The sequence below is a fragment of the Hibiscus syriacus genome, unplaced genomic scaffold (genome assembly GCF_006381635.1).
Source record: "Hibiscus syriacus cultivar Baekdansim isolate YM2019G1 unplaced genomic scaffold, ASM638163v2 tig00112657_pilon, whole genome shotgun sequence".
NCBI lineage: Eukaryota > Viridiplantae > Streptophyta > Magnoliopsida > Malvales > Malvaceae > Hibiscus > Hibiscus syriacus.
The window spans coordinates 118,395-144,207 of NW_024063377.1; positions in this window are offsets into that span (position 1 = coordinate 118,395).

Sequence of the window (25,813 nt, forward strand, 5' to 3'; positions counted from 1 at the left end):
ATTGGACTATTTTATACTCTTATTAATACTTTACCATCAAAATATCTTCTTTAAAATATACTACTGTAAATACGTTTTATAATTTTATATTGTTTTTGATATATTAAATAATATTATAACGTGAAAATAATATTAATATATTTATCTTATATGGTTAGAAAAAAAATCAAAAAATTGGAATCAATCCTTACCATAATACTATAAGTAATTATAATAAAATTTATATAGAAACTCGAATAATTTGACTCAAATTTCTTAAACTCGACTTGAAAAAATTTCAAGTTAAGTTCGAGTTACAAAATATGACTCGTCAACTCGAATAACTTGAAATTTTTTTACTCGACTCGATCGAATGCTCACCTCTACTTAAATTTACATTTAAAATAAAATAAAGTTGAATTTCATGGGGGAAAATAACCCACTCAAACAAATAAGGTGTACTTTCAAAAGCAGCATTCCAGCAGTCTATTTGAGTTTCATCGCTTAGAATGTAAATCGGAATTGCTTCACCGGAGAAGCATTCAAGCGGTTTGTTTGAGTGGGTTCTCAAAGGCAACCATTGTTAGAACCCTTGCGTTTAATATATGAACTTTCTTCTCAAAAGCTACTTCGATCTTGCTGTCAAAATGGCTTCAGTTTTGCCTTCTGCTTCCATCGTTTTCAAAGACAACAATGCATACTCTCAAAAGATTGTCCATGGTGCGCAAACATTACTCTTTAAATTTTAGTTTAACTCAATGACATTTGAGCATAACTCGACTGGTTTGGAGTTGGCACTGAAATCGGAGTAACTCTACAAACTACACAGATCATGTGGTAAGCCAACCAAGCGTCGATACAATCACACGTGACAATATTTCAGAATTAAACGTAAAATTTCATTGTCTTGGAACTCCTTAAACAAATCGCGCCGTTTTTTCAAGTTTAAAATCTTTAACATATTTTTCTTTTATTAATAAGATCTTTAACATAAGAATATACAAAATGGATATATTTATAAATATTAATACATAATATGTACATATATATTCAAAAATATTTAATATATATTTTTGTATACAAAGTACAACTTATAATATATCATATAACAATTAAAATACTAATTAATATAAGCATGCATATATATATATATTATAATGCAAACGTAAGGCATAAATATATTTTTACATACAATATATAAACATAAATATAATATAAAGGCAACAAATAAATCTTATAGATATTCAACATATAACTTTATATATAAAATATATAATATAACAAGCAAAATATATCTAACATATAATATTTACAAATTAATATATATGGCATATAAGAAAATACCTAACTTATATAATATACCTATATAAACAAGAAACATACATATATACGTCAACATATACCTTATATAAATTATAATAACATAATTGCATAGAGACATTGCTAAAAAATAATTATTATTATATGGGAACATTACAAGAATAATAAATGGATATATATATATATAGTAAGAAAGCTTTTACCTAATGAGAATATATATAAAAAAAGTAAATCAATACTAATAGCATTAAACTTTAAAGTATATAGAAATTAAATCAATTACATGAAAATAGATTGAAAATTATAATAAAAATGGAAACTAAATAAATAGAATTTAATGGAGGAAATAAAGATAAGAAATTCAACATAATTACCAGGAAAATAAATGTTTCAAATGTAAATACAATGTTAAATAAGTAAACTAGAAATAAGGACTAAAATAATACTAAGAAAAGTGCATTGTACAAATAAATAGAGCAAAAAATGAAATCACAAAAGGGCCAAATTTAAAATTAAAATAAAAACAATATCAATATTAAAATATAATAATAAGAGGAAAAGTGATCGAAATGCTATGAATAAATAAAAAGTAGCAAAATAAAACAAAAAAATGTGACTTTTAGTGATTGATGTGTAAATAGGCACCTAAACTAGGGGACTTGGACATGATTAACCCTTAAAAATAATGACACGTAAGGAAAAGGGAAAGTAGCATTTTTGGCCCCTACAGGTGACCAAACTGCAAAAACACGCTAAAAGTGGGGGATCTCAACGTAATCTCCCCCAAACTTTTATCTGTAAATAACAAACTTTCTTTTTTCATTTCAAACTGAATAAAAAAAGCTCTCCCCTACGGCCGTAGGCCAGCCACCTCGAATCCCCTCTGGTCATCGTACATGATGGACGAAAAACCCAAAATGCCCTGAAAACTTCACTGGACCTAGATTTAACCCCTAGGACCTAGTTTAGGGCTTAAAAACACTGAAAATCCTCTAAAACTACTCAAAATCTGCCTAAACCCCCGAACTCCAACGACGACCCCTCGAATCAGTTATCACAACGATCTAGTTTTTCTTTTATTTCTCTGTATTTACTGTAAAAAGACTTGGACTTTGTTTTATTTTGACTAAAAATAAGCTTCTTTTTTGTGTGTTCACTGTCATTTGAAACCAAAATAGGCCCCTTTTATCATTACGTTTTCGATGATCTTTGAAACTAGAAAAACATTTTTTGGAGACTATTATTTGAAAATAAAGAAACCTTTTTGTTCTTTTACTGCTATTCTAATATGAAACAAAAAATCGAAAGTGAATAACCTTGAATGTGATGTTTATTGCTTTAAAAACAAATTGTGTTACAATGGTTTTTTTAAGAATCCAGAGAGAGAGTTTTCTCGTTTTCATGCATGGGTCTTTATACCCATTGTAACATCCCAAAAACTAGATTAGTGACTAAATTATAAGATTTTGAAACTTTGTGTCCAATTTAGAAAAAATTGAAAAGTTCATGGATTTAATTAAAAATTATTTGAGTAAGATTGATTAGTAAAAATGGAATGATAGAAGGGCATTTTGGTTTTTTGGAAATTAATCAATTTAAAATTCTTTATGGGTTTTATATCTACACGTGGAGAAGGGTTAAGAAAATCCAGAGTTTTCTCATTCTTTCTCCATCCTTTCTTCCTTCTCTCTACATGAATGCTTGGCTAAGGTAAGTATTATTTCAATAGGTTATTTTTTGCACTTGAGTAATGGTTTTGATTCTTGAGGTGTTAGGAATGCTTAAGGAAAGCTTAAAGTTGTTTAAAACAAAAAGATGGATAAGTTATGAGAGAAATTATATAAGAGTTTTTTAAGTGAAATTGTGGAAAAGAGTTAGTAATTGGATTTTGAAACTGAATTTGACTTGTCATCAGTTAAGATAAGAAGTCTAAGGTGTTAAAAATGAAATTAGAACATGTTCAAAATTTAGTAAGATTCTTAGTTTCAAGAATTATGATAAGATATTGATGATGATGAAGTGTTATAGTGATATAAAATGGTTTGAGTGAGTATAGTTGAGTTTTATGACATGAAAGAAGTTGTAAAGTGGAGTTTAAGTAATTATTAGTAATATTTTGGGTTAATGGAAGGAGTTCTGGGTTAGAGGTATCAGTACTATATGAACAGTACCGATACTTCAAGTAAAAATTAGAAAAAAATTGGGTTAGGGTATCGATACTATATGAACAGTATCAATACCATAAGCTAAAGTGAAGGAATTCTTCAGGGAAGTATCGATATTGAAGTAGTAGTATCGGTACTGGGGGTATCCATACCAATAAGTAGGTATCGGTACCATTTTTAGAATAAATTTCAGAAGCGATAAAGGTATCGATACCGAAGCATAGTATTGATACCCTAGTAAAGAAGTATCGGTACTATACCTAAGGTACTGATACTAATCATATGGAAATGGTTAAATTAAGTTCTTTGTTTAGCATATGTTCTTAAGGAATTACTTATAGTAATTGAAGTATGATATTCATATAATCGTCTATGTAGATATCGAACGAAAGCAAAGTCCCGACAATTCAACGAAGTAAGACTGAGCAAGAGAGAGATAAAGAGTTGGTTGGACTAAGTGAGACTAAAGTGAGTGCATACTAGTATGTATATGGTGTTTTATGGAAATGAGACTTGCGATGAGTTTATTTCCAATGTTTCCATTGCATGATTCCATTAATTTAATTATATGTCTACGTGTTATATGCATTATTATATATGAGTTATGTTTGACATGTTATCATATGTAACCATGATATGGGTGTATAAATGAGAATAAGAGATAAGCCATGTGAATCTGATATATGTGAATACATGTATATGTGACAAGTTATGTGAAACTGAACTAAGTGAATATATGAAACTAGAATATAAGCTATGTGAAAGTGAACTATGTGACTATGTGAACATGTGGATATATGCTATGAGATATGATCTATGTGACTGCTTGATTATATGAAATAAGAGAATAAATAATATAAATGGTAAAGTCCATGTTATGTAATATGAGAGTTGAGGGTATAATTAGCATGCCAACAGTCGAGGGTGTTAGAGTATGACCAAAGACCAATCATAAGATGATTGTAATAATACTTTTATTTACCGATTTTATTGAATAAAGGCATTGTTGTTATTAATTTCAGTTATATACATGTGTTTAACATAAACTGGAAGATAATAAAGTCCATATAATGACATAATTGTTATTATTAAAAGATCCCTAGTCAAGTATTATTATGGGCACGAACAATAATAATACGCTTAAGACTAACATGTTATTGATTGATGACAACGAGTTGTCATTGACATAGAGATGTCAGAATTGATACATAATTATATTGTTATAGAACAATGTATTAGATTGACCCACCATGAGCATATGTCTTGGATTATTATGTGACATTCATAACATTGCTCATGGTGATGATTATATGTATGATCCTCAGACTTGAGATCAATACTATCCCAACATATATTATTGTATGTTTTGATGCAGCTAAACAAGCTCCGTAATTGGTTGCTCTATAAAGACTGTTATTGAATATATCTCAATATATGTAGTGGGTGTGTATGATTAAGATAAGACTTGTCCTTCCTACATAATAGGAAATATATCGTAGACCACTTGATTGAGTAAGACTAGAAATGCATGGCCATGCTCAAATAAGTTGATACGAGATATCATAAACTATTCATTAATTAAAGTCTACTCTAGATATCAAGAAACAATAGATGGGTTATACAAGTGTGACTATTTCAAGACTTGTGCCTATTCTAGATATAAAGGATATAAGGATGTAATACATAAAAGAGTTAATCACCAAGATGATATGCCGAATCATATTTTCTTATAACTTAGGTGACAATGATATATTGCTAGATGTCACTCATTGTATGTAATATTAGAATTGTTCTAATAATTACTGCTAACGTTACAAGAACCTACAGGGTCACACCCTATGATTGAAACGAGAAAAGATGTACAATTTGTTGTACGTTACTAAAATATATCTAGAGTTAATTAAGTATATGTTTTAATAATCCGGATTATTTAATTTCAATTAATTAAATATAGATTTAATTAATTTAAAATAATAAAATCCTTAATATGATTAGGGTAACTTGGATATAAAAGGATTATTAAATTCAAATTAATTAAATATAGATTTAATTAATTTGAAATAATAAAAACCCTAATATGATTAGGATAACTTGGTTATAAAAGGGTGTGTTAGGTCTAACAGCCGTTTTAGAGAACACACACAAAACCTTTAGCCATTTTCTCTCAAAACGGTTTTTGGGGAAAACAAAATTGCTCTCAATCGGGTGAACTAAGTAGAGGCTGAGACGTGATTTTGTGGAGGCTTACAATTCGAATTGATCTACACTGCCAGTATTCACTACTGTCATTGATGTTTTTCAAGGAACCCGCTGTAAGTACTCGCATCACTTCCTCCCAATTTCAGTTTTTCGTACTTGGACCGCTGGTGAGACTGTCGAGTTTTGTTTCCACTATGCCATGGGATGCGCTGACGGTCCTAACAGTGTCATCAAAGCCACTTGTACGATCTAAATTTGGGTTAAATTTTTTGTTGATGCGATATATATGAGATGCATGTTCTAGTTTTATCGATTTCGGTAAATATGTTGATATCATTGTTCGAATCGATAACCGCAACGATTAATATGTTAATTTGTTAATATATTTTTCAATCGATTTGTTGCTGGATGATCTGTGGGAGTGCGATAGATTGGAAGTGGAACAATGGTTGTTCAGATGCAGAAAACCTTCGGGATTGAAAGTACCAAAAGCACGATTCTGTTGATAATTGTTATCAAATTGTGAAGTTTTTCCATGGAAACAGAAGTACTGTTTTTAAAAAAATCCCACCGGCTAGGGGCTCCACCCCTTGACCCTCATCAGCAGTACAAATTGAAGGCATATGTTAATTTTTTTGAACAAAGGCGTAAGAACATGTATATATATATATGATATGTTTGTTTTGCACGGTGTTTGACATGCATGGTTATAGCCCTTGTTCACTTTATAATGGTTTAATTTGAAATATGGTCTGCGAGTCGTGCCTTTCTATATCTCTTTTGTATTTCTCTTCTCATCTTACTCCCTCGTATGTAAAATGAGTTTCTTTTAAAATTGTAAACCTATGAAGATTCACAAGGAGCAGAAGAATGGCGAGAAGATGCCTAGAGAGCAGTCTTAGGCTTTAGGGTTCTTGGTTCTCCCATTAACTTGGGATGAGCCACCTTAGTCATTGTTTTGAGCTATAACCATTGCATCTTATTTATTGCAATATTTGTTATGTATGCAATGCATCAAATGATAAAATAAGAATAAATATTGATGAGATCAATAAGGGCCTAATATTAAAATGAACAATGATGAGATAATTACGCAAATTCCTCTTTATAATCTAAGTTAACTTAACCGTCCAATATTTACCCTCATTAAGGCTTTGATTAATATTGTGTGGCCTTTGCCAAAGCATTGGCACATAAATCTGTCTTGGTTAAACGTAAAAAAATAAGAAAGTGATATTCACCGGTTGAAATATTGGTAATAACTTAGCTAGGTAATTCCAATAGGATTAGAAACCTAGAGTTAAATATTTGGATAAGTCATGAGATGACTTGAACAAAAGTTGTTCACCAAAATGAGGAGTTACATGAGATACAACTAGTCAAGTGTTACTTACCTAAATAATCACTATCCTAAAAGAAAGGCCAAAGTTGATTTAGTAAATTGATGTATTATGGATCCTCACCCACTAGAAAAATTTTTGTTGAATTTTTTTGAAATTAAAACAAAGAGGGTTTTTAATTTTGAATAAAATAGTGTGAGTAATTTGTAAATAAAGTCCTATTTATAAATTTTAATTCGGTAAATTTACTTACTTTAATATTTCAATTGTTATAGATTTAATGGCATAGATTTAATGGCAAACAACACTTTATCGCTGTGATCACTCCCTGAGAAGGATAAACTTAATAGCATAAACTTCCTTGACTGGTTTCGTAATTTGAGAATTATTCTCAAATAGGAAAGGAAGAAATATCATTGAGGAACTTATTCTTGATGAACTGACACCTAATGCTTCAAAAACTGACAAAGACAAATTTAATAAACATATGGATGATATGTTAGATGTTGGATGTCTAATGCTTGCCACCATGAATCCTGAGCTTCAGAAGAAACATGAGGACATGGTTGCATTTGAGATGATTCAAAATCTCAAAGAAATATATGAAAGGCAAGTGTCAAGAGAGATATGAGACCTCTAAAGCTTTATTTCAATGCAAAATGATAGAGGGAACTCCTGTAGGAGCTCATGTCATCAAGATAATGAGCTACATCCAAATGTTGGAAAAGCTGGGATTTCCTCTCAAAGATGAAATGTCTACCGATGTTATCCTGCAATCGTTTCCAGATAGCTTTAGCCAATTTGTCCTTAATTTCAAAATGAATGAAATTAACAAGACTTTTCCACAGTTACTTGGCATGTTACGAACTACTGAAAGTAATATGAAAAAGGTTGGACCTAAGCCCATTCTGATGGCCCACAAGGACAAAGGAAAGGGAAAGAAAAAGGTAGTGACAAAGTCTAAGGGAAATGATAAGACCAAACCAAAAGGGAAAAATGCATTGAAACCCAAAGGGGAGTTAGCAAAGAAGGAAAATGTTTCCATTACGATAAGACCAAACACTAGCAGAGAAACTGCCATGTTTACCTTGAAGAGGTAAAGAAGGCAAAAGCAAACGGGACGTTTGTTTCAGGTATTTATGTTATTGATGTTAATTTGTCAAAATCTACTTCTTGGGTATTAGAAACCGGTTGTGGTTCTCAATTTTGTACTTCTGTACAGGGACTACAAAAGAGAAGGAATTTGGCTAAAGGGGACGTGGACCTACGAGTGGGAAATGGAGCAAGAGTTGTTGCATTAGCTATAGGGACATATGTTTCATCTTTGCCTAGTGGACTTGATTTAAATTTAGAGGATTGTTATTACGTGCCTAGTTTGACTAAGAACATTATTTCTTTTTCTTGTTTGGACAAGATTGGTTTTGAGATTATTATTAAGAATAATTGTTGTTCTTTTTATCTTGATAGTGTTTTTTATGGTTCGACATAATTGGTTAATGGTCTCTATATTTTGGATCAAGAAAACACCATTTATAACATAAATACTAAGAGATCAAAAACAAATGACTTGAATCAAGCTTATCTTTGGCATTGTCGTTTAGGCCATATAAGTGAGAAACGCATATCAAAACTCCATAAAGATGGATTCTTAGATTCATTTGTTTTTGAACAATATGAAGTATATGAATCTTGCTTGTTGGAAAAAAATGACTAAAGCTCCTTTTAATAGTAAAGGTGAGCGAGCAAGTGATTTATTGGGGTTAATACATAGTGATGTATGTGGACTAATGAATACACAAGCCAGACGTGGATTCCATTACTTCATTACTTTTACCGATGACTTCAGTCGGTATGGGTATATTTATCTTATGCGCCATAAATTTGAAGCCCTTGAAAAGTTTAAGGAATTTAAAAATGAAGTACAAAATCAACTAGGCAATAGTATTAAGGCACTTCGATCAGATCGAGGTGGAGAATACTTAAGCATAGAATTTGATGAACTCCTAAAAGAATATGGGATTATCTCACAACTTACACCACCTGGTATACCACAGTGGAATGGAGTTTCTGAAAAAAGGAATCGAACATTGTTAGACATGGTTCGATCGATGATGAGTCATAGTGATCTTCCAACTTCTTTTTGGAAACATGAACTTGAAACATCTGCTTTCATACGAAATCGTATTCCATCTAAATCGATTCAAAAGACACCATATGAGATATGGATTGGGAAACGTCCTAGTATGTCATTTATAAAGATTTGGGGTTGTGAAGCTTATGTAAAACATCAGATGTCTACAAAGCTCGAACCTAAATTTCATAAGTGTATATTTGTTGAATATCCTAAAGAAACTAAGGGATTCTATTTCTTCAACCCTAACGAGAACAAAGTGTTTGTTGCTCGAACATGAGTTTTTCTCGAAAGAGAATTTCTCTCAAAGAAAGGGAAGGGTAGAAATATTGAACTTGGAGAAGTTCAAGAACAACAGATAAATGAACCTGAAGTTGAGCATGTTTCACAAGTTGTTGAGGAGCATTCAATAGATTTAGAAACACAATCACACAATCACTACGTAGATCCATAAGAGAACATCGTGCACCTGACAGATTTGGATTTCTCGTTACGACACAAGGAGATGTTCTTCTAATGGATCAAGATGAGCCCATGACTTATTAAGAGGAAGTGTCTAGCCCAGAATCTGAGAAATGGCTTGAAGCCATGAGATCTGAGATGGATTCCATGTCAGTAAACCAAGTATGGACTTTGGTTGAACCACCTAAAGGGGTCAAACCTATAGGGTGTAAATGGGTTTTCAAGAAGAAACGACATAGATGGGAATGTAAAAACATGCAAGGGGTGATTAGTCGCTAAAGGTTTTTGAAAAGTTCATGTTGTAGACTATGACAAAACATTCTCCCCTGTAGCTATGTTTAAGTCCATCTGGATCTTGCTCATAATAGTTGCATTCCATGATTATGAAATCTAGAAAATGGACGTCAAAACCGCCTTCCTTAATGGAAAACTTGAAGAGGATGTGTATATGACACAACCAAAAGGTTTTGTCTTTCCAGGAAATACTGGAAAGGTTTATAAGCTACAGAGGTCTATTTATGGACTAAAGCAAGCTTCTCGAAGCAGGAATCTTCGTTTCAATGATGCAATCAAAGAGTTTGGTTTTATCAAAAATGAAGATGAGCCTTGTGTTTATAAGAAGGCTAGTGGGAGCATTGTTTCTTTCCTAATCTTGTATGTAGACGTCATACTCATCATATGAAATGATATACCTACTTTACAGTCTATTAAGACTTGGTTAAGTAGTTGTTTTTCTATGAAAGATTTGGGTGAGGCAGCTTATAGCTTAGGAGTTAAGATCTATAGAGATAGATTAAGACGACTTCTAGGTCTAAGTCAAAGTATATATATAGACAAAGTGCTGAAAATTGGGAAAAAGTTTAGGGAATTAAGTGAGAAATTTCCTAAAAAGAATTTTATTTCATAAATAGATGGTTTACTCTTGAGAGTGGAATTTTATAGAAATCATATTTTTGGATTTGGAATTTTTAGTAAAGAAAAACTAGAAAGAATTAAAGCCGGTAAGGAATCGGTAATTTCAGATCGAATTGGAACTTTACAAAAATTTGAAAGATGTTATAAATTGGTTGGAAATATTATTTTAATATTTTGGATCAGAAAAATTTGGTTTGGAAATATGCAATTTTTCAGATTTAACCGAAACAGTGGAATTTAGTGACTAAAATGCAAATTTTGAAAAATTAAGGGGAATTTATGAAATAAAAGTCAAATTAATTCATATTTAACTTTTTTATATGATATGTATCAGGTGGCTTGGTTTTATGGTGAATAGGAAGATTCATTAAGGGCAAAAATGAAAATTCTTATGGAATAAAATAAAAAATTCCATTTTGATATTATATTAAGCATGTGATAGATGTAATTAATATTAGAATAACAATAATGGGAGAGCAATTTCAGCTTCTTCTTCATCCAAGACTGACACCCCCAAGCTTGCAAGGTAGGTATTCTTGTTTTGAATTTTGAAGCAATCTTGTTGAGAATTAGACTTGGGTGTGATTAGGGAAAATGTTCTACGTTCAATAATATCAGTTACCATTTTAAGGAAATAAATTTTAAATCACGGTTTGAAAAGAAAATGGTTTTCGAAATTCGGGTGACATCTATAATCTGTATTGGTATAATTAAATGGGTTATGGGTGTTACATTTATTGGCATCAGATCTACAGGTTTAGCCGATTCTAGGACAAAACCGAGGTTGTTTTGAGTTAAAAAGTGTATACATACCACTAGGATGTCAATAGTTACTGATAGTTGTATATATACTGTGATGATGCTTATAGGGAGTAAAGTTATTCTTACTAAAGTATGATGATTCTGACTATGTTCAGATATGGGAAATTAAAGACAAAGGTAGAAAATCGAAAAAGTTGAAAAGAATGTTGAGATTGAAAACGACCAAAAACGGACCCGACATGAATTATGTAAAACACCTTAGAAGGGTGGATGTTGTAAAGGATTTTTCTCCATTTTGTGGAAGATATGTCATAGCTTTCAACGAAGCTTCTGAATTGGAAGAATTGATTAAAAAGTTTGAACGATTTACAAGAAAAGTTGAATCGGATAAGGATCCAAAAGAGATTTCTGAATCTAGTGATGATTATGAGGTTTATCCAGGTAAGCTTAAATAAGTGAGAAATATTTAAGCTAAGTATTAAATTGTTTAAATCATTGTTGATTTGAGTAAGAGGAAATGAGTAAGCGGTAAATATGATTTCCGCTAAAAGTTTACAGAAAGCTGAGTATTAGTGAATCAAATGGTTATGAGTTGGATTAATAATATATATCAAGTCCATAAAATTGGATAGAGTTACCTTGTGAAGGTAAACTAGTGAAATGGATTGTTTAACCATTCCATGCTACAATGAATTATTGTTTAGATTGAGATGAATTCTCAAGAACTTGAAAAGTTTCAGGTTCGTAGTGAGAGAAAAAAATAGTAAATTCATTTGATAGTGTGATTTTAGCATTAATTGCTATGAAGTTATTACTACAAATTTATAAAGTTTTCTTATTGAACGATGTGAACAATGAAATTTTCATTGGAGATGGAAAATGTTGCAATTGCTCAAGAATAATTTCTATGGATCTGGAAAAGTTATAAATATTTCCTTAAAAATGAAATAAGGAATTCCAAAGTAGAAATATTCAATTCTACTTGATATCGAGTGATATTATAGTGGAAGACCCATAGGTCACGGTCATGATACAAGTGTTAGTCGGACAAATAGTAAAGGTTCGATAAAGATTCAAGAGCTTATATTCCTGATGAATCGGAAATGATTATCATTAAAGAGTTTTAGATCATTTTGATCATGAGTTGGTTGCCACTGCATTGAGGTTGGATTAATGGTCGCAAGAAGCGATTAATTTAAAAAAATGCAGAGAAATTAAAAATTTTAATGATTGATAAAAAAGTGAAATCATCAATAAGAGATATCAGCATTGATTGCGATTAAGATGATGTAAAAAGGATGCATAGCTTTTCTAGCTAAGGTGATAGATACTCAAGTATCTGAAGTAAGATCATATGATATTTCCATAACTTGGAAATCTCCATAAGTCTTTTTAGATTTATTATTTGGGTCACCTCCAGATTGAGAGGTGGAATTCAATATTAATGGTTATCAAGGCATTGATCTTGTATTTATGGATTTGTATCGAATGATTTCAGTTGAGTAAGAGAATAAAGAACGAATTGCAAGAATTGATAGATTGAGGATGCATTAGACCGAGTAGTTCACATTGGGGTGAACTAGTGTTGTTAAAAAAATGGATATGTGCGATTATGCATAAATTATCGATAGTTAAATAGAGTAACTATAAAAAACAAATATCCTATTTTGAGGATTGATGACTTGTTTGATCAGCTTAAAAGGAGCAGCAATGTTCTCTAAAATTTATATTCAAATGGGATATCATCAGTTAAATTTTAAAGAGGAAGATGTTCCACAAATAGTTTTCAGGAAATGGTATAGACACTATGAGTTTGTAGTAATGAAGTTTGGTTTGAAAAAAAATGCTCTAGCAGCATTCATGGATTTTGATGAATTGAGTAATTCAACCTTACTTAGATTAGTTTGAGGAGGTATGTATTGATGACATTTGGGTATACTCGAATACAAAGATAGAGCATGATGCTTATCTTTGTACTATGCTCAAGATAATTAAGGGTAAAAAGTTATATGCCAAAATGTCAAAGTGTGAGTTTTGGCTATCGAAAGTTTCTTTTCATGGAAATGTTGTCTCATCAGAATACATGAAAATTACTCTAAAGAATTTTACAGAGGTCTGACGTTTTTGGGACTTGTTGGTTATTATCAAAGGTTTGTGAAAAACTTTTCGATGGTTGCTTCTCCTTTGATTAAGCTCTTGAGAAAGGATTTTTCATTTGCTTGGACTGAGAAATGTCAAGAGATTTTTAAAGCTTTAAAGAATATTTTAAACGGAAGCACCAGTGTTGGTACAACCAGGATCAGACAAATAGTATGTAGAGTATAGTGATACATCTCATAATGGTTTGTCTTGTATACTTATGCAAAAAGGTAAGGTGGAAGCCTATGTTTATCGAAAATAAAGATGCATGAGAGGAATTATCCTACTCATGATCTTGAGTTAGCAGCGGTAGTTTTGCTTTAAAGATTTGGTGTCATTATTTGTATGGTGAGAGATGCCACATCTACAAGGATCATAAGAGTTTGAAATAATTGTTGACTCAAAAAGAGCTCAATTTAAGACAACGGCAATGGATAGAACTTTTAAAGGACTATGATTTGATCATTGATTATCATTCAGGTAAGACAAATGTTGTAGCAAATGCACTTAGTCGGAAAACTTTTTCATCTTTGCGAGCTATGGATGTGCAACTATTGTTAAAAGAAAATGACGCACTATTAGATGAATTAAAAGTAAAACCGATGTTTTTATATCGAATAATAGAGCTACAAAAGAAATATAGCAGATGCTTGGAAAAGATTTCACTAGTGGAAAAAAATGAATGAGACTAAAGACGTTGAAATCAAATTAAATGGATGTCTGATTATCGAGGAAGAACTCGTATTCCACATAATGATGAATTGAAGAAAGATATTCTTTCTCAGGAACATTATTTTCCACTGACTATGCATACAAGTGAGAACAAAATGTATCAGGATGTAAAGAGTCATTTTGATGGTTGGGTATGAAAAGAAACACTACTAAGTTTGTTGCTACATGTTTGACATGTCAACAAGTAAAAGCTGAGCATAAAGTTTTGAGTACTTGATTGAATTTTAGTACGACCTTTCATCCATAGACGGATGGTAAGTCAGAAAGTACTATTCAGATATTAGAAGCTATGCAGAATGCATGTGTGATTGATTCCAAGAAATCATGAGAAAAGAAAAGTATTTTTTTTAGTAGAATTTTTCTACAATAACAGTTATCAATTGCGTAACAAGATAACTTCGTATGAAGTTTTATATGGGAGAAAATATCAAACAACATTGAATGGGTTCGAGTTAAATGATCGAAATCTTGTTGGCACAAATTTATTAAAAGAGGTTGAGGATAAAATAAAGATAATTCAATAAAATCTCAAGATGGCATTTGATCGGCAAAAGTCTTATGCAGGTTTGAAGTGAAAGGAGATTGAATTCCATAAAGGTGATAAAGTTTTTCTTGAGGTATCATCTTAGAAAAAGATTTTGAGTCCAGAACGCAAAGGAAAACTAAGGCAAAGATTCATTGGACATTATGGGATATTAAAAAGAGTTAGACTGATGGCTTATCAGTTAAGATTAATTATGGAGGTAATTGAGATCCAGAGTTGGACAAAGTACACAATGTTTTTCATGTGTCGATGCTTAGAAAGTATCGAATGGATCTTTTACATGTCATAGCATCAAAGGAAATTAAGATCCGACCAAATTTGACTTATAAAGAGGAACCAGTTCGGATATTAGCTCGAGAAATCAAAGAACTGCATAGCAGGATGATTTCTCTAGTCAAAGTGATTTAGGAAAATCATAATGTTGAGGTCTTTACTTGGGAAAGAGATGATAATATGAAGAAATAATATCTACACATCTTCATATCATGCAGGTTCAAAATCTATTGATTTATATGATATTCACAAAATTCCCAAAGTAAAGAGGAAAAATCGGAATTCAAGAAGTTGGCAAGACCAGAAGAGGTTTTCACAAAAGGCATAGGTTCAACTTGTTTACCTTGAGCTATCGCAAAAGGAGTTTATAGTTAAGGCATAGGCATGTTTTACCACTTAGTATAACCTTAATTTAAGGTTATGAATTTTCAAGGGAAAAAGGAAGTTACAGTTTTCATAGAAAGTTTTAAAATTCGAGGATGAATTTTCTTAAGGAGAGGAGAATTGTAATACCCCAAAAATTTAGACAATGACCAAATTTTTTTTTTTTGAAAGTTTGATGGTCAAAGTAGAAAATTGGGAAAAAGTTTAGGGATTTAAGTGATAAATTTCCTAAAAAAGAATTTTATTTCATAAATAGATGGTTTACTATTGAGAGTGGAGTTTTATAGAAATCATATTTTTGGATTTGAATTTTTTAGTAAAGAAAAACTAGAAAGGGTTAAAGTCGGTAAGGAATCGGTAATTTCAGATCGAATTAGAACTTTAAAAAGATTTGAAGGATGTTATAAATTGGTTGGAAATATTATTTTAATATTTTGGATCAGAGAAATTTGGTTTGGAAATGTGCAATTTTTTAGATTTAACCGAAAACAGTGGAATTTAGTGACTAAAACGCAAATTTTGTAAATTTTAGGGGAATTTTGAAAATAAAAGTCAAATTAATTCATATTTAACTTTGTTATATGATATGTATCAGGTGGCTTGGTTTTATGGTGAATAGGAAGATTCATTAAGGGAAAAAATGGAAATTCTTATGGAATAGAATAAAAACTTCCATTCTGATATTATATTAAGCATGTGATATATATAATTAATATTAGAATAACAATAATGGGAGAGCAATTTCAGCTTCTTCTTCATCCAAGACCGACACCCTCAAGCTTGCAAGGTAGGTATTCTTGTTTTGAATTTTGAAGCAATCTTGTTGAGAATTAGACTTGAGTGTGATTAGGAAAAATGTTCTATGTTCAATTCTCTACATTTTGACATGAATATTTCTAGGGTTTCATGTTCAAGTTCATCTTGAGTTGATGAAGGGGATTTTTATTCTTGTGTTTTAGGGGTTTTAAAGAGTTAAGTGATTTTAAATAATTGATTGTAAGAATTGATGAAGAACCTAAGAATAAGTTAAAGAAAACAGTTTGGATTTTGAATCTGGCAGTAGGTTCAAAAATTCACCATAAATTATATAAAAATAATTTGGAGGTTATTTGTATATATTGTGTTCATATATTGATTTAATTTTGTTTAAAACAAACGGGGATCAATTTCGAGGTGTGTACAAAAAGATATGAGTTTTTAACCAAGGAAAGGTCAGAAAAAAAATCGGACAGCAGGTTCTGCAAAATAGATTCTGTTGGTCAACTTTGAAAATTCACCATAAATTGTACAGAATGAGTTAGAAGGATTTATTTATATGGATAGATTTGTATTCGAGTCTAGTTTTCAATGGAAGAAACGGAATTGAATTCTAGTGTGTATATCAATACAGAATATTGATTCTTTAAAGGTAGTATGAGTTGTCTGAATATGGAAAATTGATGGGTTATTGTGTAAGTGTTGTATAATTGATGTACTACGCTGGAATTATTGGTATTAAGAATCTAAGTGGTAAAATGGTGAAGGATCTTTTTGGGTAAATTGTAAGAGTTGGTTACAAGGTTAAAAGGAATTATTAAGAGTTAAGTATTTTGATAGATAATGAGTATAAAAAATATTATGAAGTTATTTGGGATATGTTTATGTTAGTAAAATACTAACATGTATATCGTTATGAAATTGTGAATTATACAGATTATGATTGATTTGCGATTGAAGCAAGTCAAGTGGGTTTATTGTGGACAATAGTGAGGCACAAATATTTGGAAAATTATAAAGTGTCAAGGTGAGTGCAATACATGCATGAAATTATACATGGATGTTTTATACATCATCAGGAAGACTTGCGATAAGTCGACCTTGTTTATATCGACACGATTTTATATCATTTTTATAAATTGACATTGATATGTCAGAGTATGAAATTAAAATGCATTGATCACTGATTTTTGCATATGATGTTATATGAACATATACGATTTTTACCATGAATGTTAATTCGGGTATGAACTGCCCAATTGTTAAATATTGATAATATACTTTGCCATGGATGTATCAAATAAAATATTGTACGCCCAAGTAAGTCATTGAGGGACATGGTATAGTTGGCATGCCATAGAGTCCACCAGCAGGCTGCATACGGGATACACTAAAGGATACCTAGTGTATATGGTGGGTACAACCTTATGTGCCATACAGGACTGTACTTAAGGATACCTAGTATAGATGGTGGACACGACCATATGTGTCATACGGATTAGCACTATGGTGCTTATATTTTACCCATGTATCCAAGGTCCTCATGGTTGTATATTGGGCTATTGTCTATTGTTTATGGTTATTGTCTATGGTATATGGTTTGGAATAATGGCAAGTGTATTGGTAAAATAAGCTTACGAGCTTATGGTATTAATGGTAAGTATATTGGTAAAATAAGCTTACGAGCTTATGGATAAATGGTAAGAGATCTTATATTATTTTGACCATGATAAAATATTGTATATGTTGGTAACATGATTTTATGGTATTAGTTATTGACATGGAAATTCATGAATGAATTGTATTGCACTGTTTATTGTTTTAAATTGCCACACTAATTTTATACTTAGCGTGTGATGATTTTCACGCGTAGGTAAAAAGCCAGTAGTGGAATAAAGAGTTCAAGTTGATATCAAGCATCGGGGAGTGTATATTATTATCAGTAAGACATCCTAATATGTAATGTTAGTTTTATTAGTGGCATGTAATTATAAATGTTTTATTTGTTTTGTTAAACAAATTTGGAAACTAAATGGAATTTTATTGAATTTATATGTATTTTCGAAAGTTACTGTAGCAGTTGTTGTAGCAGTTGTTGTAGCAGTTACTGTAGCATGAACAGTAACCACGTTAATAAGATTTTTCAGAATACATTTGGGGTATCGATTCTCCCATACAGGGAACCGATTCCCCCACTGTTCATCGCCACTATTCAATGTTCATAAAAAAATCTTTTTAATTAAATTTGTTATAATGAAACATAATTTTTATGATATGATATTTTTATAATATCAGTTACCATTTTAAGGAAATAAATTTTAAATCACGGTTTGAAAAGAAAATGTTTTTCGAAATTCGGGTAACATCTATAATCTGTATAGGTATAATTATACGGGTTATGGGTGTTACAATGAATAAGATTCCATATGCTTCGGCTATTGGTTTTGCCATGTATGTCATGATATGTACTCGACCAGATGTATCGTATGCTTTAAGCATGACGAGTCGGTATCAAGCGAACCCTGGTGAAAATCATTGTGTTTCGGTTAAAAATATCCTTAAGTACTTAAGAAGAACTAAGGATAAATTTCTTGTTTTTGGAGGGAAGGAAGAGCTTTGTATAAAAGGTTATACTGATGCCGTCTTCCAAACTGACAAGGATGACTCACGATCGTAATCAGGTTTTGTGTTTTGTCTTAATGGAGGTGTCGTAAGCTAGAAAAGTTTGAAGCAAGACACAGTAGTTGATTCTACAACAGAGGTTGAATACATTGCAGCCAGTGAAGCAGCAAAAGAGGCTATTTGGATCAAGAAGTTTATAATGGAATTAGGGGTTATTCCCAGGATATCAGATGTTGTAGAACTCCGTTGTGACAATAATGGTGCCATTGCACAAGCAAAGGAACACATATCTCATCAACGATCCAAACATATTCTTAGGCGTTTTCATATCATTCGAGAGATTATTGATCGAGGAGATGTGGAAATATGTAGAGTACACACGGATGACAACATTGATGATCCCTTGACGAAGCCTCTTACATAGCAGAGGCATGATCGTCACACTGAGTCAGTCGGTATTAGATATGTGAGTGATTGGTCTTAGTACTAGTGGGAGATTGTTAGAGTATGCCCAAAGACCAATCATATGATGATTGTAATAATACTTTTATTTACCGATTTTATTGAATAAAGGCATTGTCGCTATTATTTTCAGTTATATATATGTGTTTAACATAAACTGGAAGATAATAAAGTCCATATAATGACTAATTGTTATTATTAAAAGATCCCTAGTCAAGTATTATTATGGGCACGAACAATAATAATAGCTTAAGACTAACATGTTATTGATTGATGACAACGAGTTGTCATTGACATAGAGATGTCAGAATTGATACATGATTATAGTGTTAGATAACAATGTATTGGATTGACCCACCATGAGCATATGTCTTGGATTATTATGTGACAGTCATAACATTGCTCATGGTGATGACTATATGTATGATCCTCAGACTTGAGATCAATACTATCCCAACATATATTGTTGTATATTTTGATGCAACTAAACAACCTCCGTAACTGGTTGCTCTATAAAGACTGCTATTGAATATATCTCAATATATATAGTGGGTGTGTATGATTAAGATAGAATTTGTCCTTCATACATAATAGGAAATATATCACATGCCACTTAATTGAGTAAGACTAAAAACACATGGCCATGCTCGAATAAGTTGATATGAGATATCATAAACTATTCGTTAATTAAAGTCTACTCTAGATATCAAGAAACAATAGATTGGCTATACTACTATGACTATTCCAAGACTTGTGCCTATTCTAGATATAAAGGACATAAGGATGTAATACATAAAAGAGTTAATAACCAAGATGATATATCGAATCATATTTTCTTGTAACTTAGGTGACAATGATATATTGCTAGATGTCACTCATTTTATGTAATATTAGAATTGTTCTAATAATTAATGCTAACGTTACAATAACCTACAGGGTCACACCCTAGGATTGAAACGAGCAAAGATGTACAATTTATTGTACGTTACTAAAATATATCTAGAGTTAATTAAGTATATATTTTAATAATCCTGAATATTTAATTTCAATTAATTAAATATAGATTTAATTAATTTGAAATAATAAAATCCCTAATATGATTAAGGTAACTTAGATATAAAAGGATTATTAAATTCTAATTAATTAATTTGAAATAATAAAAATCCTAATATGATTAGGGTAACTTGGCTATAGAAGGGTGTGTTAGGTCTAACAGTCGTTTTAGAGAACACACACAAAACCTTCAGCCATTTTCTCTCAAAATGGTTTTGGGGGAAAACAAAATTCCTCTAAATCGAGTGAACTGAGTAGAGGCCGAGACATGATTTTGTGGAGGCTTACGATTCGAACTGAGTAGGAACCCGCTGTAAGTGTTCACATCTCTTCCTCCCGATTTCAATTTTTCGTACTTGGATCGCTGGTGAGACCGTCGAGTTTTGTTTCCACTACGCCATGGGGTGCGCCGACGGTCCTAATAAATGGTTCTACACGGTTCTTCGGGACATATACGTGGTCATTCGGGATAATTCTATGAGGTCCATCGGGACATATATGTGGTCTTTCGGGACAATTTTATATGGCACTCAGTGCAAATTTATACGAGTTGTGGTGACGGCATTTGTGCACAATCTCAATGCACTCACATATCTTTAGTTCTCTATAATGTACTATGGGCTAATAAAAGATGTAAAAAGAATTAACATTTAATGAGGTGACATGTTATTCTTTGTTAAATGCATGATCATATATGTTCTTATTTGTGTGAGATATGGTGATTCAGGTAAGATATGAAAGTATGTAATTGTATGCTATGAAAGTAAGTAAATTCATGTTTCATTAGTCCATTTATACATATATGTCTCACTAAGTCTGTGACTTAGCGTGTGAGTGTTTCACACGTAGGATCGAAGAAACCTAAGGAGCAAGGATAAGAAGTTGGGACGGTATATGTTTACCCGAATCAGATCAAAAGCAATATATATATATATATATTAGGTTCTTTTGTTATATGAATTATGGTTGGCAGGTAATTATAAGTTCAAATAGTATATGCTCTGATCGATTTTGTAAACCTTTTTTTATTATAATTATGTAAATTATCCAGTTTATTTAATATAAGTTTCAATTTTTCCACTATTTTGTCCAAGTAAAATGATTTGAAAAGTTAATGTGAAACATTGGGTTCTTATCCGGGTCAGATACGGGTTGGGGTGTTACATTGAATGGTATCAGTGCTAAGGTTTAGCCGATTCTAGGCATAAACTGAAGTCAAATGAGTTTTGAAAAATATACATGCCAACAAAAAGTGAAAAATTTCTGATCTGATAAAGTAATGAGTATGTTGTCTTCTAATAGAGTTATATGGTTATGTCTTATTAGATGTCTGACCATGATAGCTCCCGAAGTGAAGGGAGAAATGATAGACCTGAAGGTAGTAGCAATTCACCTCCCCTGTCCAGGCAGGGTGAAGAGCGAACACCTCTTGTAGTACCTGTACAAGATCAAGGGTAGTTTTTCAAGACGTTAATCGCTATTCTGACACATTTTCAACCTCCTATTCCCTCAACTCCTAGAGTGAATGTAGTTAAGGAATTGAAAGGGTTAGGAGCACCCGAGTTTAAGGGTGAAGCTAAATAAGATCCTGTTGTTGCGGACCTTTGGTTAAACGATGTTAAGATAATGCTAGATGGACTGCACTAATCTGAAGAGGAGAATTTAGATGAAATAGTTTCACTGTTGCATGGTCAAGCTAGAGTATGGTGGAGAAATGTTACCATGAGATTAAGAAGTGATCAAGTGACATGGTCATTATTCTTAGAAGAATACAAGCACAAATAATATATTGGTGACCAGTTTATTAGACAAATGAAGCAAGAATTGTTTTAGCCTAAAGCAAGGGAATCACACTGTGTATGAATACGAGTGTAAGTTTAATAAGTTAAGTCGTTTTGCTTTCGAACTTATTCTGACTGAGAATGATGCATGCGAATGGTTTGTTGAAGGCTTATGCCGCATATTGAAAGAGTTATTGATGGTTTTGAATCTATTCTCATTTGAAGAGGTGGTCAATCATGCTAAAGCTCTAGAGAGAGCTCATAATTAGAGGTTTGGAGAGCAAAAAGTTCAGATGTCAAAGAGAGCTGGTACTTCGTTGAGTTTAGCAACATCAAAGAGAAGTAGAGATTCTGATTCTCATCCTCATAATATGTCGAGTGGTCTCCGGAGCCTGCTTTAGTGTGGTGACATAGGACATTTTATTCAAGATTGTCTTTTCATGACTGATGAGACTATACAAAGAGAGAGATCTGTTATGGTATCTCAGAGAAGTAGAGGTAGAGGTCGTGGAAAAATCAATCTGAGTCATCCACTCAACATGAGATGCGTTCAACTGTTCAGGTTTACAATTTAAGGACTGACGAAGATGATGATAATCCACTATTTTGTCCAAGTAAAATGATTTGAAAAGTTAATGTGACACATTGGGTTCTTATCCGAGAAGTACCTACAAAACCATAAATTATGGTAGGTACTTTTCAATAGTGTGGTAAAGTTAATCTGGGATTAACATATTAATACATTAGTAGTAAATTAGTGAGAGAATTGAAAATTCTAATTTGAAGTAATAAGTAATGAGGTGGTAGGGACTAAACCATTATGGCATGGTTCTCAGGTGAATAAGCAGTGTGGAATTGGTTTGATGTATGGGCAACTTATTTTGAAAAATATATAAGGAGTTTAGATGGTTCTTAATAAGTGATAATATAGAACAAGATTCTATTCAAATAGTGTCGACTATCAAGGTTATATGTATTGTACTTCGAATGAGGATTTTACAAGAGTAAGGTTTTGTTTATGTTGTAAGCTATTGGAGAATGAGGAAAAAATTTAAAGTAGAGGTAGCAACATTGGAACGTGAAGATGATATGCGTAAACAATAACCCCGTCTCTTTGTGTAGTGAAAATTTGAGGATGAATTTTCTTAAGGGGAGATTTATAACATCCCAAAAACTATATTAGTGAATAAATTATAAGATTTTGAAACTTCATGTCCAATTTAGAAAAATTAAAAAGTTTAGGGATTTAATTATAAATTATTTGAGTAGGATTTATTAGTGAAGATGGAATGATAGAAGGGCATATTTGTGTTTTGGAAATTGATGAATTTAAAATTCTTTATGGGGTTTTATATCTCCACGTGGAGAAGGGTTAAGAAAATCCAGAGTTTTCTCCTTCTTTCTCCATCCTTCCTTCCTCATCTCTACGTGAGTGCTTGGCTAAGGTAAGGATTATTTTAATAGGTTATTTCTTGCACTTGAGTAATGGTTTTGATTCTTGAGGTGTTAGGAAAGCTTAAAGTGGTTTAAAACAAAAAGATGGATAAGTTATGGGAGAAATTATATAAGAGGTTTTTAACTGAAATTGTGGAAAAGAGTTAGTAATTGGATTTTGAAGCTGAATTTGACTTGTCATCGGTTGAGATAAGAAGTCTAAGGTGTTAGAAATGAAATTAGAACATGTTAAAAATTTAGTAAGATTCTTAGTTTCAAGAATTATGATAAGATATTGAAGATGATGAAGTGTTATGGTGATATAAAATGATTTGAGTGAGTATAGTTGAGTTTTATGGCATGAAAGAAGTTGTAAAGTGGAGTTTAAGTAATTATTTGTAACATTTTGAGTTAAAGGAATGAGTTTTGGGTTAGAGTTATCGATACTGTATGAACAGTATCGTTACTTCAAGTAAAAATTATACAAAAATTGGGTTAGGGTATTGATATTGTATGAATAGTATAAATACCATAAGCTAAAGTGAAGGAATTCTTCAGGGAAGTATCGATATTGAAGTAGTAGTATCGGTAATGGGGGGTATTATACCAATAGCTATGTATCGGTACAATTTTTAGAATAAATTCCAGAACTGAGAAAGGGTATCGATACCGAAGCATAGTATCGATACCCTAGTAAATAAGTATCGATACTATACCTAAGGTACAAATACTATTCATATAGAAATTCTTAAATTAAGTGCTTTGTTTAGCATATGTTCTTAAGGAATTATTTATAGTAATTGAACTCTGATATTCATATAAGTCATATATTTGTATAGATATAGAACGAAAGCAAAGCCCTGACAATTCAACAAAGTAAGACTGAGCAAGAGTGAGATAAAGAGTTGGTTAGACTAAGTGAGGCTAAGGTGAGTGCATACTAGTATGTATATGGTGTTTTATGGAAATAAGACTTGCGATGAGTCTATTTCTAATGTTTCCATTGCATGATTCCATGAATATAAGTATTGTGTGCATCATTATATATAAGCTATGTTTGACATGTTATCATATGTAACCATGATCTGGGTGTATATATGAGAATAAGAGATAAGTTATACGAAATTGATATATGTGAATATGTGTATATGTGACAAGCTATGTGAAACTGAACTAAGTGAATATATGAAACTAGAATATAAGCTATGTGAAAGTGATCTATTTGACTATGTGAACATGTGGATATATGCTATGAGATATGATCTATGTGACTGCTTGACTATGTGAAATAAGAGAATAAATTATATAAATGCTAAAGCCAATGTTATGTAATATGAGAGCTGAGAGTATAATTGGCATGCCAAGAGTCGAGGGTTCTATGTGGTCCTTCGGGACAATTCTATGAGGTCCTTCAGGACATATATGTGGTCCTTCGGGATAATTTTATATGGAACTCAGTGCAAATTTATACGAGCTGTGGTGACAACATTTGTGCACAACCTCAATGCACTTGCATATATTTAGTTCTCAGTAATGTACCATGGGCTAATAAAAGATGTAAAAAGAAATAATATTTTATGAGGTGACATGTTATTCTTTGTTAAATGCATGATCATATGTGTTCTTGTTTGTGTGAGATATGATGATTCAGGTAAGATATCAAAGTATGTAACTGTATGCTGTGAAAGTAAGTAAATGCATGTTTCATTAGTTCATTTATACATATATGCCTCACTAAGTCTGTGACTTAGTGTATGAGTGTTTCACAAATAGGATCGAAGAAACCAGAGGAGCAACTATAAGAAGTTGGGATGGCATATCTTTACCCGGATCGGATGAGAAGCAATATATATAGTAGGTTCTTTTGTTATATGAATTATGGTTGGCATGTAATTATAAGTTCAAATAGTATATGCTATGATCGATTTTGTAAACCTTTTTTATTATAATTATGTAAATTATCCAGTTTTTTAATATAAGTTTCAAATTTTCCACTGTTTTGTAAAAGTAAAATGATTTGAAAAGTTAATGTGACACCTCAGGTTCGTATCCGAGTCGGATACGGCTTGGGGTGTTACACCCATTTTACACTGGAAAAAATAATGATTCATATTTTGTTGTCTTCTTTGCTTTCTGCAGGTGGTGGAGTGTTAGTGATGGTGACGTGCTGGAGTGGATTTGCTGGGATTGGGAGAGAAAATGGTGGCCACGAGTTGGGGCAGAGGAAGTGTTTACTGGTTGGGGGAAGTGGGCGGCTACCTAGGGATAAGTTAGACCCGAATCAGGTCTTAGTTGGGCACCTGGTCGGGTTTTGGCCTTAATTAGGTATTTGGTTTTATTTTCTGATTATGTCTTGGGTT